Raw genomic sequence first — 19,565 nt, forward strand, 5'->3', positions numbered from 1 at the left:
AATTCCCATTATTATGGAAAGTTCTATGGGACATGACTTGTTGAGAAAGTATAGAGTGAAAAAAGGGCAAAGAAGTAAAATCTGAAGATATCAAAAAATGTATAGATTAGAAAAAATATGTAAGGAAGGATAAATAAAAATAAATATTCAGTAGAGGAGTCTAGGAGAATAGGGTATCAAGGGAACCTAGGAAAGTGATATAATCAAGAGTGTTCTTCAGAGGTCAGCTTCTTTGAACATATTTACTTGCTGCTTTAAAGACACAGTGGAAGAGATTACAGAAATTCATTATAGAAGTAATTTTTCCAATGAAAATTGTCAAGTTTGAAAGGCCTGAAACAATATTTATGCTCCTGATTTTATATTCTATTGACATACTAAGTTTGGCTTCTAATAGAGCCTTACTTTAATATTTTTAATTATTACAGTAAATAATTCACATTAACATTAAAAGTTATTCAAGGCCCCTAAAACCAGACCCTCCAAAATTGTATTTGCTGCATATGAAATAATCATTGCTGCAGCAAATGTTTCAAATGCTAAACTCAAGGCAATCCAAAAATGTGTGATGGAAAGAGAGGGGGAGTTAAGTCAAGAAACAACAATTAAGGAAATGTCTTAAACAACAACTCTATTTTGGTTTTCTCTAGCCTTTCCACTGTTCCCACTTGTGTTAGTCACCATCCCACAGTTTCCTTTCATGTCACTGAAGCAAGTCAAGTCAAAAAATAAAGAATCATCCGTCTCCAAGCTTCCACTAGTCTAAAAACAACTTGCATTGCCCACTACTGAGGCAAGTCTAGTCATACTCATTTTATTCAAGTACATTTCACTGTCTGCTCAGAATAAACAGTATTGGAAAAATTTACTATAGTAATCTTATGTGAGTTTTTTCCCCTTCCTTGCACTCAAAACATTCCTTAAATATGTGAGAAGGGCAATCCCAGTCATCACACTCAACAGGATTTTGCTGAATCCTCTGGCAGTTCAGATAAACTGCTAAAAGAATGTTTATTAGAAGCATGCATGCAAGCAATACATTATAGGGAGGAAACCACTTGAAGCAGTTATTCTACCCATAAACAAAGTTTGTCTAGATGGATTTTATTTTATTCCTTGAAAAATGCCATGAGTTACATGGAAAAATAAAGGCTATGTCATCCTAATTGTGTTGGGCTGACTCTGCTTCTTGTATAACTAGGAATGCCTATTCCCATAGATTTTGATCTTGGCCCAAGTAAAAACTTGACAACAAATGATGCATTCTGCTGTTCCTAAACGTCACAACTCCTGAAAAAACCCACATCATCAGTTGCAGTGATCACAGGAGATGATGGAAACTGGTGTGTGTGTGTGTGTGTGTGTGTGTGTGTGTGTGTGTGTGTATGCCATTAAATATATTTGTATATTTATGGCAGTCCTAAAGGCTGTCATGAATACTGTGCTTCTCATTAACAGATCTCACAGTTTATTTTAACTGTCATTGTTGTTAAAACAAACAATAGCTAGAACTTACCTATATTTTCAATAATAGTTTTAACATAAAGTATGACACTCAATATCAACATCTATATGATACCTTTAACTACTTTGAGATTTATTATGTTTTTATTATCAAGATTCTACTCAATAGAAAAACAATAAAACCTGTTAGCCTGAACAATTCAATATCTTATTTTATAATCATCTGAAAAATAGCATAGCTAAGTAGAAAACCATGGCCATAAAATCACATAGAGGCAGAATACAAGCGGAATTTATGTTATATTAGACTTTGGGCATCCTCAGATGACTCTAGACATGACCCAAATTGTTCATCATAATATGATAGCAGTGTTATGCATACATTTAAAATTATTTAATCTCATGGCTTCTTATGTTATTTCATTCTGTAAAAAAAAAAAATGCACAAATAATGCCTTTTTTAGGTAGCATGAAGCATTTGAACAAAACAAAGTTTTCCTTTATATCAATATCCAAAAGAAAAAAAATCAAAGTGACTCATGTCACCAAAAGAAACAGGAAAGAAATATTCTTTAAACACCTACTCACAGCTGTTACCATAAACTGCTGTAGACTTATCACGTAAGATGGAAAAATAACCATAAAATAACATAATTGTCTTGAATTTTTTTTCCTTTCCCCTGGGAAAGTAAGTGACCCTTACTTGACAGTGAAATTTTTTTTTTTCTACTTTAGTGCAGGTGAAAAGAAAGGAGGTTTTGGTGTTTGTGTTGAGTTATTGTCATTCTATAAGGATACTCTAAAATATATTTTCATATTAATTTCAAAAATTCTAAATCACATGTTATCAGTAAGGATAAAATGCAACAATTTTCAAGTCATGAAGAATAAAAGAAACTTTCAGGTTTAAATTATATGTATATACCACAAAAGACCCTGAATAACCAAAACAATCTTGAAAAAGAAAAGCAAAGCTGGAGGTATCGTAATTCCAGATTTCAAGTTACACTACAAAGCTGGAGTAATCAAAACAGTATGGTACTGGCACAAAAATAGAAACATAGATCAATGGAACAGGATAGGAAGCCCAGAAACAAATCCATGATTATATGGTCAATTAATTTTCGACAAAAGAAGCAAGAATATGCAATGGGAAAAAGTCTCCTCAACAAGTGAGATTGGGGAAACTAGATGGCTACATGCAAAAGAATGACACTGGACCACTTTCTTACATCATATACAAAAATAAACGCAAAATGGGTTAAAGACCTAAATGTGAGACCTAAAACCATAAACATCCTAAAAGAGAGCACAGACATTCATTTCTCTGACTCTGACCACAGCAACATTTTTCTGGATGTGTCTCCTGAGTCAAGGGAAATAAAAGCAACATGGGAGAAGATATTTGCAAATGAAATACTTGGTAAAGAGTTAGTATCACTGGGTGTTATACACAAACAATGAATCATGGAACACTACATCAAAAACTAATGATGTAATATATGGTGATTAATATAACATAATAAAATTAAAAAAAAAAAAGAGTATCTAAAAAAATACAAAGAATTACAAAACTCAACACCCAAAAACCAAAAATCCAATCTGAAAATGGGCAGAAGATATGAACAGACATTTCTCCAAAGAAGATACACAGATGGTCAATAGATACATAATAAGATGCTCAACTTCTCATCAGGGAAATGCAAATCAAAACTGCAATGAGATGTCACCTCACACCTGTCAGGATGGCTAAAATCAAAAACACAAGAAACAGCAAGTGTTGGCAAGGATGTGGAGAAAAAGGAACCCTCTTGCACTGTTGGTGGGAATGCAAACTGGTGCAGCCACTGTGCAAGACAATATGAAGGTTCCTCAAAATATTAAAAATAGTACTACCCTGCAATCCAGTGATCACACTACTGGGTATTTACCAATACAGAAGAATAGAAAAACACTAATTTGAAAGGATATATGCACCCTTATGTTTATTGCAGCATTATTTACAATAGCCAAACTACGGCAGCCCAAGTGTCTATCAACTGTTCAATGGATAAAGAAGAAGTTATATATATATATATAATGGAATATCACTCAGCCATAAAAAAGAATGGAATCTTGCCATTTGCAACAACATGGATGGAGCTACAGAGTATAATGCTAAGTGAAATAAGTCAGTCAGAGAAAGACAAATACCATATAATTTCACTTATATGTGGAATTTAAGAAACAGAACAAAGGGGAGAAAAAAGGGAGAGACAAACCAAAAACCAGACTCTTAACTATAGAGAACAGATGGTTACCAGAGGGGAGGTGGCTGGGGGGATGGGTGAAATAGGTGAAGGGGATTAAGAGCACACTTATCACGATGAGCACTGAGTAATGTATAGAATTGTTGAATCACTACATTGTACACTTGACGGTAATATAATACTGTATGTTAACTATGTATATTAAATTTAAAAACTTAAAAGAATATGTATATATATGTCAGTCTCCTATTGATTCTGTTTCTCTGGAGAAACCTGACCAACACAGTACTCGGTCACACATTACACATAGCAAATTGTTGATACTCAAGAAGTATTAGATGAATAAATAAACACAAATCAATTCCCTGAATCCTGTTAGGTTTTGTATAGAACAGTGCTGCAGAAGAGTGTAAGGGTGTGACGGGGGCACAGGCAGTAGAGTTCCCAACACAAAATTTGATCTGAATACTTTGCTTAATATGAACTTATTAAGCAGAATTTATGATGAAGGGCTTAATAAGTAAATAGTGATATTATATATTATGGTCCCTAAAATAGTAGCGCAGCAACTTGTACCCATTACACAAACAGTTAATATTTGTTGGTTTGAGTTGATGTAGTTTGAGTTAAAATGCCTCAGTTAATTCCATTTAGGCTAAAAAGTTCTGTTTTGGAAAGTATTATTTTTCCAGTTAAGGGGCATCGATGACAGCTTATTACTACCACATCTTGTCATGAGAAGACCATGTTTTGACAGTGACCTCAATCATGGTGCTAGTTTATTCTTTTTCTGAAAGCTGCAGCACCAAGCTGTAACTACCACCCACCCCCAGCAGGATGTCCTGCTCTGATTGGCAGAGTGAGTTGGAAGGTGGGCCTGCTCAGACTCTGACCACACTGACTGCATTCCCCAGAGCTGTGGTAATGAAATTGGAAGCCACCCTTGTGAAGCAAAAAGCCTCAAAGTAATTGCTATGTGCTGTAACCTTCCCTCTCGTTTGGAAAACAGAAATAAACAGTGCATTTTCCTCATGAACCTACTGTATTTACCAATATTGTTTATGGGGTATACTTTGCCAGTTGACATTACTTTAGTAAACTTATTATTATATGGTCAACACCTGCCCCATAAATATAGAATAGAGAAGTTATATTATATTTGTGTCTGGTGAAATGAAGTGTTACCCAAACTCTGATGTGGGGAAGACCTTTGGTGCTCTCTGTATTTATGGGAGCTACATGGCACTTAACATATACCAAACTGGGTAAGCAAACATGCTTGACTCAAAGTTCAACTTTACATGATCTCTGTGACCGGAGATTGGGTCATTTGGTTTCTAATGTATAGTTTTAACTAAGTTAGGATTCTAAATATGTTTAAAATTTTTAAATTAGCTTTTCAAGTTTTTATTGAGTAGCTGCATATTGAATAAAAAGAAGCCTTGTACATTAGATTGATGGGTTTTTCACTTATTTGCGTAGGAAACCATCAGAAGTTTACTTCAAGATTAGATATTCCTTAAGAAGATATAATTAGAAAGTAGCCTTATCTTTTTCTGAAGCAACATGACATAGTGGTGAGAGAGGCTGAAGCCAGAGAGATCTGGACTTGTAGTTCAGCTACTCTCTGCAGCTGTGTGTTCTTTGATAATTCATTTCAACTCTGAACTCTGATTTCATTATTTAAAAATATGGACCCAATCCTGTAAGGCTGATTTAAGTGTCTAAAGATAATTTGTGCAAATATATATATATATATATATATATTGTTGTTGTGCCTACTTTTAGTACTAGTCTTGTACTTTTAGTAAAATATTTTATCATCTAATTACTCATAGTCATTTCCACTTGTCTGATTGTGAAGATACAAATAAAACTATTATCACCAGCAACCACAAAGACATTGGTGAATGTGTCCACTTGTTAGACAATAGGGCTATAAGAAATATAAGATGAACACAACTTTCCAGCCTCTTTCCTCAAGTCAGTTTTCATTGCTACTGAAAAGGAATCTGGTCAGGACCTTCTAGAAGAAGTTATGGCAATAGAATCAGGGGTCAAATCTCTTGAATTAATTAACAATGATTTCTTCATTTTTCAGATGAGGAATTGAGACATGTAGAAATAAAGTGAACTAATAAATAACTCTGATATATTTTTAAAAATATCTAACCCAGCTACTTTCATGCTGTGTGGCTAAGTTCCAAAGCACAAGGAGAATCATCAACGTAGAGTTCCCATTAGTAAAGCATTGCCATAATTTTCTGCTTTCCTTAGATTGAAGGAAACAGTGTTACTAGGTGAAAATGTACTAAATGCCTATCCTGCCAAGGATACTGAAGACTGTGGATTGTAAGATAAAATGGGATAATATCCATTAAGAAACTCCTTCCAGTGAGATATATGGAAGGTACTAGTTTCTCCAGTTGAATTGCATGTCCATTGTCCTCCTGCTTCATTTATTTAGGAGCAGAACTTGCCATTAGAAATATGCTGCACATACATCTTGGCTCACATGTGCAGGTGGGTTTGTAGCCTGCCTTTCTGGAAGGAGAATAAGAGGGTCTGAGAAAATACAAATTTTTTATTTTGATGGAGAGTACAAAATTGCTTTCTGTTGGGTTTTGTACCCTATTTTCCCGGCTGCTAATAATGCTTGGGAGCCCTGGGTGTTATACACAAACAAAGAATCATGGAACACTACATCAAAAACTAATGATGTATTGTATGGTGACTAACATAACATAATAAAATTAAATTAAATTAAAAAAAATAATGCTTGGGAGTATCTGCCCATCAGTGGGAAGAACTGACATACAATTAGTCATGTTTCTATACAATAACATATACTGCAACCATTTTAAATAATTGAGGCAGCTTTGTATAAAGTGAATAAATCTTAAGAGAATAGAGCAAAGTTTAGAATGAGTATATAATTCTATTTTTTTTTTAATTCTGGAACTTAGCTTTATTTCATTTTTTAAAATTGTGATAAAAAATATATAACATGAAATTCACTATCTTAACCATTTTAAAGTTTAAAGTTCAATAGTGTTAAGTATATTTACATTGTTGTGAAACAGATCTCCAGAACTTCATCATCTTCCAAATCAGAAACTCTATTGGAAATATATGTGATATATAATGTATGCATACATATGTGATTGAGTATTTCTGTTATATATATATGTAATTTAGCCTACACAGAAAAGAGTTTTAATAATAGAGCAAAGTATCATCTTAATTCCTTACTACGAGAGTATTATTATTCCTCCCAAGATATAACCACTCTTACCAGTTCAGTATATATCTCAATGATTATTTTAAATTAATTTTAAATGTATATGTACACATGAAAGTAGAACTTGCATTCTACAGTACTGTATTAAGTATTTTGCTATTTTCTTTTTAAATGTAACACTCTTGTTGTTATATTTGTTGTTATATTTGTGTCGGTAAATAGAACTCCACTTCATTCATTCATTTTAACTCTTGATTAAATACATGATAATTCTTGATTATGTGTAATGCTTCCACTACCACCTTTGTTTTAACTATTTTTGAAGTTTAATACACATATAAAAAAGTGAATGTACTGGTCAACCTTTTTCTAATCAACCCTCAGAATAACCACTATCCTGCCTTTTAAGAGCATAGGTTAGTTCTGCTTCTTTTTGTACGTTAAGTAACTGGAATCATATGTGACATTCTTTTTGTGTCCTTTTTTTTTTCACTCAGCATTATGTTTGTGATCTTTATCCCTACTGCTGTTAACAGTGGTAACTTTTTCATTCTTATTGCCATTTATCGCATTGTAAGAATATAACAACTTTATTTATTATTCTGCTTTTATCTGTTTTTATTTTTTAGAGATTTATTTATTTATTTGAGAGAGAGAGAGTGAGTGGGGGGAGGGACAGAGGGAGAGGGAGAGAGAGAGAGAATCCTCAAGCAGACCCCCACTGAGCATAGAATCGACAGAGGGCTCAATCCCAGGATGCTGATATCATGACCTGAGCCGAAATCAGGAGTCAGATGCCCAACTGACTGAGCCACCTAGGTGCCCCTACTTATTCTGCTTTTAATAGGAATTTAGATTTTTTTTTTAAATTTGGGGCTACTACAAATAGTGCTGTTATAAATGATCTCATTCATTTCTTTTGTTATACATTTGTACACATTTCTGTTGGCTCTATACCTGAGAGTGGAATTGTCGATTCATAGAGTATAAATAGATTTAGCACATCCTAACAAATCATTTCCCAAAGCACCTGTACTAATTTTCAATCTAGTTAGTAGTGTATATATAAATAATTTCTTCACACTACTGTCATATTTAACATTTTTGATCATTTTTATTATAGGCACTTCGGTGGGTATGCAGTGGTATCACATTGTGACAGATACACATGCTGTTATAAGCATGGGCCATTTCTGGCCACACCACAGAGAACTTTAATGATGGGCCTCACTCAGGGACCTAGAATTTGAGCGTGAGCTTTATAGGAAATATTACTTTTCACTGTATGTTTTTTGGTATTATTTGAAATTTTTACCGCGTACCTGCATTACCTCTTTAAAGTGCTCTTTTATTTCATTTCATTTTTCATTTTTCAAAAAAAGTTATGTAAGCCTAGAGTCTTCTAGCCTGTGGTCTTAGCCTGCAAAGCAATTCAGTTTTGTCTTAAAGCCCCCAGCAGTAGGATAATCATGTCCTTTAGGGAAATATAAAGCACTACATGTTTTTTGCCAATTCTTAAGTTGTGGACAACTCAGGGAGATAGGAAACAGGTCAGGGAATAAGACTGAAACCCTGGAGGAACGTGGAAAGTCAAATATCCAGGGTCTTCTGAAATACCTCTTTCTGTTTTTCTTTTACCTGTTTATAGATGCTACAGAATTACACACACACACACACAAACACACACACACAAGCATGCACACCATCTCCAGGGAGTCAGTGGAGAGTTCTGGAGATGAGTGTATGTCTCTGCCTCCTCCATTGTGGCTCGTAGATTCTTACTGACCTGAGGGGAAGTCAAGGGAAAAGCCATTGCCCTGGACTGTAGGGACTTGATTAGCACCCCACTGTTGTTAAGAGGCACAGAGTGCAAGGGCAAGGTATAGACTTAAAAAGCATAATATGACAACATTTTTATTTTTGATTACTTTTGGATAGAATTACCCTGAATGACTCAACTGATGGATGACTAGGGTTTTGAGAGAATTGTATTGTTTGGAAAATCCACGCTTAGAAATTAGTTACCTGTGATTGCCCTGAGAACCTACAGGACCAAGGCCAGTACCATTCCGAAGTGCTGTTCATGTTGCAGAGCCTTTAGCAGAGGGACAGTATGTCCCCAACGCCCTCATGAATGTGGCTGTGGAGATCACTCGACAAGGGAGTGCCTCACAGTCGATCATGGCAATGAATTTGTGCCACTAGCAGAGAAATTTGAGCTTGTGATTATTCCTTTCTGCTTTTCAAAGGAATATTTATGTATGATGATTAACATAACATAATAAAATAAAATTTAAAAAAAGGAAATATAAAATAAAGAGGAATATTTATTAACCATTTCTGTTTTTCCTAACACTGTTGTGTGAGATGGACTGGTTACATTTATAATTAGAATTTTGTTGTAGTACTGTGAGGACTCACATCTGGATTTGATGAAGAGAAATGCATTTTACCCGGAGAGGCCAGCCTTAGAACAGGATGACTTAATGTGTCTTTGGGTTGTGCCCTTTGGGGAGAGGATGAGTACATTTTTATTGTGAGTGAAATAATTATGTTAGGTGGAGTTACTCTTCAGATTGTTTGTATGTGTGTTAACTGCGCAGCTAAGAGATGAAATGCAAAAGACAGAATTTTAACACCCTTATTTCCTCTACATTTCACGTACTAACAGCCAACTTCATTCTTTCTTGAGGACCTTTTTGGTGGGACCGGGGTCATCCCTGTTTTCCAGCCTTCCTTTTCTCTCTATAGCTAGTGAGGTATCTGACATGAGTCTGACTTACCGTATTACGCATCGCTTTAGCCACAGTTTTTGGCCGGTGATGGCAACAAAGCAAACTCTTTGCTGGCATTTAACATGCAGATGCTAGAGTGGAAAATAGCACATTTATTTGAGTTCACTAAGCTTTGCTAATAACAGTCTAGAGCCTTGTGAGGACATAGTATTACTACCTCCTCTCCAGTGGAGAAATTTTACCTTTGGCAAAACCACAAGACCAAGAGAGAAAAAAGCAGAGCTGAGAAAAACAGGAGACAGTGATTCCCAAAGTCACTAAGTCCTGTGTAGCCTCTAAGTACCTACGCCCTGAATCAGAACCTTCTACAATGCTACAGCAAAGCAAGAACTAATCAAATAAAGAAATTGTGGAGGAGAGGCAAGTTAATTAAGTAATGGCAACCTAACTCTGAATCAACCTGAATCATATGCATTTGGTAATTTGTTTTGGGTATTTAGAAAATCATGGTCATAATAGATCTGAAAATGCTTTATGTAAAGAAAAATGTTTTAGCTTGTTGCACTCTAAAATTCATGCCTTCATTGTTTAAAGATGAACATTTATATAAGTAGGTATACAACTTTATATATCATTTGATGCATGGTTTTTCTATCCAGTTTGGCCTATGAATCAAACACAGTTTAAAAGTATATTGAATAATTAAATAATAAATATTTAAAATTAATAAGAAATAATATATTAAATATATCACTGCATTTTTATCAAAACAGCCATTTACATTAAAGGCATAAGTCTATTCCATATTACACATAATATGTGGTTATGATTGTTACAAGTAAAGCAGAAATATGCTCTTCTTACCAGGTATTTAATACCACCTAATAACACATATAGAAAGATAAACACTCAGGAAGAAATAAAGATTTATGTTCTGCTATAAAAGCATAATTTTGTATTTTATTTAAGATTGAGTCTTACATTCATATTAAAAACTGTGCTTAATGGTAGGAGCATAAAATTGAATTCTTACTGTATTAAGCCAGTTTAGCAAGTAAAAATAATTCAGTACCTTAAATATATCACATTTTTCAAATGATGCACTGTGGAAATAGATACCTTGCTGCCCTAATAATGGTTTGTAATATGGAGCACCCTAAAAGTCTGATCCTTTCAGTACATTGCTTTTTCCATTTTCTCAGCTGAAATGACCAAAAGAGTCTTTCCCATCCATGTTTTGAATGAGTTATAATCAAGCAGCATCCTGTGCTCAGTTAACAGAGAGCACCCAAAGCAAACAGGTGTGAGAGGAAACAGAATGTGACTCATTATTTACCTGGACTTCAAAAGACTGTCTTTTCCCTCACACACTGTCAAAATCGGATGTTGTGTCATAAATCTGAACCTTCTCACTAGACTATGTTTTAAGCTGCTTAGCTGTATGTTGACTCCGTGAAACAGTGGCAGAAAGGAAAGGATGTGCATTGATTTTATTTTGGTACTCTACTGATGGGCAGGAAGAAACTCCTTGCTTAAGCAGTGTAATTGGCAGATTTTAGACGTATTTGCTAAATGATATATAACCGTGGGCTTCAGAAATTGTAAGCTTACTTATTAAGTTATCTAATATGATGAGATTACTTTCAGTATAGTATGCATATTTTCTACGCTTGATTCATGAACTACATGAGGTTATTTACCTATTACCTCGTTAAACTGTCCATGATGAGGAGCCTCCTCTATATAATGTAATGTATGTTTTCAAATGGATATTCCTTAAGAAATATGATATTAATGGGGCACCTGGGTGGCTCAGTTGGTTAAGTGCTTGGTTTTGACTCAGGTCATGACCTCAGGGTCATGAGATTGAGCCCCAGTTTGGGCTCTGGGCTTAGCATGGAGGCTGCTTGGGATTCTCTCTCTCCCTCTGCTCCTCTTCCTGCTCACACATTCTCTCTCTCTTTCTCTCTCTCAAATAAATAAATAAATAAAATCTTAAAGAAAAAAATATAATAATTCATTCTCTTCTTTATAATGATGCATGGTTAAATAATTGGCTCTTAATTGCTCAGACATGGTAAAAATGTATATTGACTAGGGGCTTTGCAAAATTTTTTGAGTGTGCATAGTTTGTGCTCTCTGTGTATTAAAGGTGATGCAGGGTGGGGTATTATTCAGTGACACAGTTAAAACTAGTGCTTTTTTTTTTTTTTAATAAAAAATAAAACTAGTGCTGTTCTATATTACAACCGAGAGGCCAAAATTTAATGGGTTGAGATTGTATTAGCAGAATTTAGGCAAAATAAAACAAAGTTTTTTTGTTTATTTTTTTTTTTTTACTCTGAAATTATACAAATTAATGATGCAAGCCTTCTTGGAAAATTCTTGCATGTGAATCTAAAGAGATGTTAGATAGTTTCTTTCCAACATATTAAAATAAAACTGTGTTTGGAAAGAGGTTAGATAAACTTTGGAGGACCCTCAGGTTCTTGAGTCAGTGATTCTCTGCTGTAAGCAAGTAACACAGTATGGATCTGAAGTGGATATGTTTTAGCCAAGACTTTCTAGAAGCCAAGCTAGTCATCTGGTTTTAATGAGGACCCTTAGAATGCAAAAATTTTAATGTTTTGCTTGAGGGCAATTTAGTTTTAATTACTTGTATTTGACATGTGTTGAGCAGCAACTAAGCACTAGTAATTAACCAAAGACAGCATTTGGGCAAGACTAGCCTTATTTAGGTTGAAGTTTAAAATGACAGCATCTTTCAGGTAGAATAAGGGTAAAGAACTATAATGATAGGGCATTGATATTTCCAATAAAGCTTGAAAAAATTCAAAATAATCTAGGGTTAGCATGACCTTCTGTCCACTTTTTTTGAACATAGTCTTTCCAAATATGTAAAAAAAAATAGTCTGAATCATGTAACTTAAATGAGAGGATTGTGAATATTTGATCATATCCAGATGTTTTCAATCTCCACTAACTATAGACAAAAGGGCAGAAGATGAGATTGCATCAGTTAAAGGACAGTTTCTTCATTAAGCTGGAGTATATTAGTACCTACACTTTTTCAAGTCTGAAGACCTGGTTTTTAATGTGAGCATGTTTTTTAGATATCCACTAGGTAGTAGTGATGCTTTCAGTAACTTCTGATCAGGATAATGTGTAACAATCAAAAATTATCATGTGGCCAGTGATACTTTAAACTAAGTTTATAATTTTAAAATTATAGTTATATCTACAGGCATTTGAAAAAATACATGTGAATATGAGAGATACTGTTTATTGAATCTACAAAAATATCCATAATGGATTTTAAGACCCCTTGTTATTAATCTAAGAACTCCTTGAAGTTTCCTTCATCTCAATGATGAGATTTAATTATTAGAAACGAATCTGTTTAATACCAATTTACTATTTAAATGAAGAAACCCTCATCACCCAGGGGTACCTGGGTACTCAGTCGGTTTAGCATCTTACTCTTGGTTTCAGCTCAGGTCATGATCTCAGGGTCGTGAGATCACGCCCCACATTGGGCTCTGTGCAGTCTGCTGGAGATTTTCTACCTCTGCCCCTCCCCCTGCTGTCGGGCACTCTCTCTCTCTCAAATAAATAAATAAAATCTTAAAAAAAGAAATCCTCCTCATCATGCAAGCCTATTTTACGGACACACATAAAGCTGTATAAATACAAACAAATAATAATTGATAACTGAGAAACAATGACTATACAACTGAACCTCGAAGAACATTAGCTTGAACTGCATGCATACACTTATATATGGACTTTTTTTTTGTTTTTGATAAGACAGTACAGTACCTTAAATGTATTTTCTCTTCATTATGATTTATTTATTTATTTATTTGAGAGAGGGACTGAGAGTGAAAGAGAGAGAGAGAGAGCATGAGCAGGGGGTGGGGCAGAGGGAGAAGCAGACTCCCTGCTCAGCAGGGAGCCCAACAACAACCCCAGGATCATGACCTGAGCTGAAGGAAGATGCTCAACCGTTCAACTGACTGAGCCACCCAGGAGCCCCCCTTATGATTTTCTTAATAACATTTCCTTTTCTCCTTCTTCCTTTATTGTAAGAATTCAGTATATAATACATACACAAAATATGTGATAAATGACTTCTTACATTATTGGTAAGGCTTTTCTAGTCCACAGTAGGCTATTAGTAATTAAGTTTTTGGGAAGTCAAAACTTATATGTAGATTTTAAACTATGCAGGGGGATTGGTGCTTCTGACCTCCTCATTGTTCAAGGGTCAACTATACTTCAGAATTTATTGGGTATATATCATAGAAAAGGTTTATTCTTTATCTGTTATGATAAGCCAGCATCTGTTCTGCTGGCCTATATTAGAAGAAAATGTAGAATCTGTTATGTCTTATGTAGAGATAGTTCTAAAGTTATATTTCTTAGCTGTGAAAATGTTCTTTATCCTTTTTATTAGGTTAAAGCCTTTTTTTTAAAAAAAATGTTAATTTTACTTTGCTCCATTGTATGATGTTAATCGGAAGTGCTTAAACCAGGTAAACATGCTCTTAAGAGATTGCTTGAATCTGTTTCCTTATGCATACATTTATTTTATAAGAAGAATTATGTTTTAAGCACATAAACTTTACCTCTTACTAGTTTTCCTCATGAACATAAGAAAAAGAATGAATGGAAATATGAAGTGTATATCTATCATTACTATTGTAAAAATAAGTTGCTTATGGCACAGAAGTTACATTCTGGTTGTTGAATTCACATAAAGTATATGCAGTGAGACTGTACTCTATGTTAGTTTCATCTCCTTCCTCTAGCAAGAAACAATTTTGCTATGCTGTTTGCCCATTGCTATAGCCTTTACAAATTTGATTGTATTAACATCACAAAGTAGATCATATATCTATTCATCACTATATTAAGAGGGCTGGCAAGTTATACCCTGACATTTTCTTTTTCTTTTTTAGTCCGATCAGATCATTTCCTAAAAGCTGTCTATGCAACTCCATTAGCAACACAGTTAATAAAAATTAGACTTCCTGTTCACAGGTGTTGACCAGTTGGGCAGATTAAATATTTAGAACTGGCTGATTCTTCTTTGGTCATATAGGCAACCAGAGGTAATAGGATTAATGCTAGGTTATTGAATATCAAATAGGAGAATTCAATTAAATGCTTTAGTCTGTTCCTTAGGGTTTCCTGGAAATACAGAAAGTGAATAACAAGAAAAAAATGTCTGTAATAGTACATTCATAAATTTTATCAGCAAAAATTTAAATATTTCCTATCACCCTGAGCTTAGCACATGACAGCTTCAGCTTGCTAATTATGAAAACCCAAACTTCCACGTTATCTCTGACACCAGTTTTTCTCTTATACCATATGTCAAATTCATCAGCAAATTCTGTCATCAATAGATTCAAAATGAACATAAAATCTACATATTCTCACAATCTCTATATTTACTGCCTTGTCAAGGTGCCTCAAACTTTCACTTGAAGGATAGCAATAACCTCCTAATAAGTGGATAAAGCGTTGAGTAATATACATGCCCCGTCTGCAAGAGAATCACAGTATAGTGGTTGAGACAGAGAAAAACTTAAGGTGGTGTAAGATTATATATGTGGGTATATATATATATATATATATATATATATATATATATTTACAAATATGCATGTTTATCAAGTGTGCATTTAAGCATACACAGTTTTACAAAATATAGAATAAAACAAAAACCTCCAATACCATGAAAATAATATATATAATTGAAATGCTCTAAATATACACATTCATCAGTAATCCTCGTGCTGACAAGAACTACAGTGGCTCAGTCTGTTCCTCCAAGTGGTTATCAGAGCTTCTGAAGTCCAAGTGCTAGACAGGCTTAAATATCAGTCTTGAAGCCTGTTTATGGTTGATCATAAATGCTGATTTTCATTCTTTGGAAAAAAGTTTATTATTTATTCTCACTAAGGCATAATCATCATTCCTATGAAAACAATGCATATGCCAAACAATTTTAGGTTTTTAGTTTGTAATTTATAATACAAGCTGAAGAAAGTTGATCTTACAGGACTAATAATTATAGCCAAATAAGAAATCCATCAGAACTGTTACACATTCAAATCTGGTAGATGGAATTTTCACTCAGTTTTTGTTTATTAATTGTTTTCTAGTTTCTAGACACCGTGCTCAGTCCAGGAATCCAGTAATGAATAACATAGAGACTCTGAACTCCAAGTTCACACTTTATATGATGTTTCAAGAAAAATGGTCCTTGCCATTTATCTGTGTAGTTTTTTTTCCCTTTATTTGCAAGAATATAGTTAACAACTGCCTTATTTATCAACACTTAAAATGATATAAAACATTGTGCCTTTTATATAAATACAAAACAATAAATTATTAGATATAATTAGCTTATGAAATTGTTAATTGTGTGCTACATTTTACAACTTGTAATTTCTACCAAATGTTTGTGTTTTTACTAGTGCCATTAAACATAATAAATGTTTGTTTGACTTAAGAAAGTTCAATAGAATTATTGATACATTTTATAATAAGCTAACTGTGGTTTTCCATTTGACTTACCCTTTGTATATACAATATTATCTAAAATTAAGTTTTTGTAAAATAAGCCAAATGGTTTTTATTGTAATGTATATATTATTAGTAAATTGCTTATTGCCATTTTATGTGTCATCTGCTAAGTGCTAAGTTTGTATTTACCAGGAAAATAACTACTTCAGTGACTTAAGTCATGTCTTCTTCATCTTCTTCTTATAGTGGCAGTAAGTGTAGGCGTGTGTCCGGGCCACTCGCCCAATTGTACCAGTGGTTCCCTTTCATTTCCTTTCCCTGATTCAGCAGCCAGCATGAGTGACAGGATGGTCACCAATCTTCTAGACAAAAAATAGCTTGATAAGGGTTGGTGTTTCCACTGTGTTAGTCATATGGGAGTCCTCTCTGTGGTCAGTACCTGTATGGAAAAAGAATGAAAAGTGTGTTTTCACTGATAACATTCCTTCAAATATATTTTGTTTCAAAGAACAACAAACCACAAAGATGATTCAGGTCAAGACATCCAAATGTTTACTCTGAGTCACAGACCAGCTACCACAAACTGAGGTAAGGGATTCCCTAAGTAGGTGTCTCGGTTTTCTATAGACACTAAAGGCTCCCAGATACGGATTCGAGTGGCCAAGTTTTATTTAGCTTGCTGACTTTTAAATTTCATTCAGTGACTTTTTTGACTACTCTGTGCAAGACTCAGAGCTATGTTCTATAATACATAGAAAGTGGAATAAAGAAGAGTTCCCACAGTGAAATAGCTTATAGGTATATCAGGTGAGTGTAAGAAAATACAAAATTAGCTACATCACTAGACAGATTATAATTAACATCTTAAAAGAGTGTTTGGGGGATTTAGAGGAAAAAGGGATTGCATGTTTTTAGGAATACCAAAAATACTTCACACAGATAGTAACATTGTCAAGTCTTTGAGAAATTGTAGAATTTCAGTGATTAGGAAGAAGGTGACTTTTTAGGGAGAAGGGACATCATGAGCACTTGTTTCAGGAAGAGAAATGATCCAGTTGGATTGGCCTGTTGAATGCATGTAGGGAATTACTAGGGCTAAAAGCTGAAAACTAAGTTGGCATTAATTTTGGGTGCTAGCTAATTTGAGCAAATTATATTTAATGTGGTAGCTATTTTATTTAAGGGTAACAACATGATCTAAGTGTGATTTAGGAAAACTAATCCGAATTCTTCATTAGAATAAAATGGTGTCAGAAAGACTACAGAAATGAGATCAGTGAAGACATAGGAGGAAAAGAAGGATATAGTGTAAGCTAGGGAAAAAGGAACAAGAAAGGAAGAGTTGACAAAGTAGGAATTATATGATTAGCTGATTATGAGAGACATTTGATAGAAGGCACCAAAAACTTTTATTTTGACTTTGACCTAGTATAGTCCAATTGTTTTTCACAGATTGAAGGATATGTGAATGGATTTGGCTTTTGCCTATAAAGTTTGAGTTTCCAGGTATTTCTCCAGGTAGTTTATCTAGTGGACAGTTGAAAATAGAGAACAGGAAGTTGAGAGAAAATTGGAAATCATTCAGTTGGAGGTAATTATGACAGTTGCTAAATGACAAGCTAACGGTCTTTATTTTCTTGACAGTGTTATAGTATATTCAATGTGTAGTATGATTAGCTTTATGCTACTTTTCCCCCAGTGACTTCATATTGATTTTGCTTCATTCATGGGTTCTAGCTGAAAATGCTTGGGTGTGCAGTGGCTGGTGGTGACTGTCATATTGTCCATATCCACTCATTCTTTCCATCTTTACTCAGCCAATAATAATAGATTTTATGTGCTCAACAAGGTAGTAATTACAGTGTAATACAAAGATGAATGAAATCTCGTTCTTGCACTCACAGAACTAAGTGTGGTTGAGCAGAGTAGGAAGTCTTTGCTAGTAAGTCTCATTTTAGAATTGTCAGTTCATAATTTCCATTGTATTGATGAATTTATGGTCAAGGCTCACTTAAAAATCAGTTCCAATATATTTACCAAAAATATCCAAGAACCATTTAGCAAGTGGATATGAGAAAAAGAATTATTTAGGAGTCTGTATTCATGAGAAATAAAATCATACTTTGGCAATAATTGCCCTTCTGTGGAAAATCATCTTTTTCAGTTTGGCATACAAAACAATTTGGACTGCATTACTTGTTTATAAAAATAGTGAAGTTTTATACTATTTAAATCATACTTTTGATTCTTGAACTTAATATGCTACTGTCTAAATTTGTTTTAATATGTCACATTAGATTTATTTCACTTGGAATATGGAGACTGACTTTCATGTTGCCAGGTATTTATTTGTACTTTTTTTTTCTTTTTTTTCTTTGGTCTACTTAGATTTGTTTTTTTTTCTTTGCTTTTTCTTCTTTTCACTTTTTAAATTTTTTACTTTAAAAAATTTTTTTTTAAGATTTTATTTATTTATTTGACAGAGAGAGACACAGCGAGAGAGGGAACACAACCAGGGGGAGCAGGAGGGGGAGAAGCAGGCTTCCCGCTGAGCAGGGAGCCCAATGTGGGGCTCGATCCCAGGACCCCAGGATCATGACCTGAGCCGAAGGCAGATGCTTAATGACTGAGCCACCCAGGCACCCCTCTTTTTAAATTTTTTAAATGAATTGTGAGATGGAGATTCTATGTCTGCATATGTAAATAGCCATATAGCCATATTGTCATTTTGGCCCTAATAATACACTTAATGTTCCATTTAATTTACCATAGTCTTGGTAGACAACAATAATTGGATGAACTATAGAAAAAGACACCTCTTGACTAATTATACTTCACCAAATAAGGCTAATTCTACCAAATTTTGTTACCTGCAGTGCTGACACCTTGGTAACATTAGCAGTTTTGCAAGCCACCAAAATTAAGGTATGCTTTCTGCTGGTTTAAAACTCCCAAACTCTATTTTTAAAAATATTTTTGAGCTTTTGAAAGCTTTTCCTTAATTCCAGAATTCCATTTCAACTTAAATATTTTATACCTAAGTACATTATTTGTCAATGTTAATATTTAATTTCTTCTCTATTGTAGTTAAGGAAAAAAGAAAAAGTCAGGTAATAATACTACTACTAGTAATTATTTTTTTGAGCATGCCATCTCTACCCAGAAAATAATAGATTAGGCAATATGACATGACATTCAATTTCCATTTTCTACTTGGTCACCTTTACCTTTCTGGATTACCTATGATTGTGAATTTATAAGAACAACTCTGGAATTTTAAAACTTTAAGGCCACTGCTAACAGTATTAAGAAAGAAAAAAGACATATAGCTCTTGCCAC

The sequence above is a fragment of the Halichoerus grypus genome, chromosome 12 (genome assembly GCF_964656455.1).
Source record: "Halichoerus grypus chromosome 12, mHalGry1.hap1.1, whole genome shotgun sequence".
NCBI lineage: Eukaryota > Metazoa > Chordata > Mammalia > Carnivora > Phocidae > Halichoerus > Halichoerus grypus.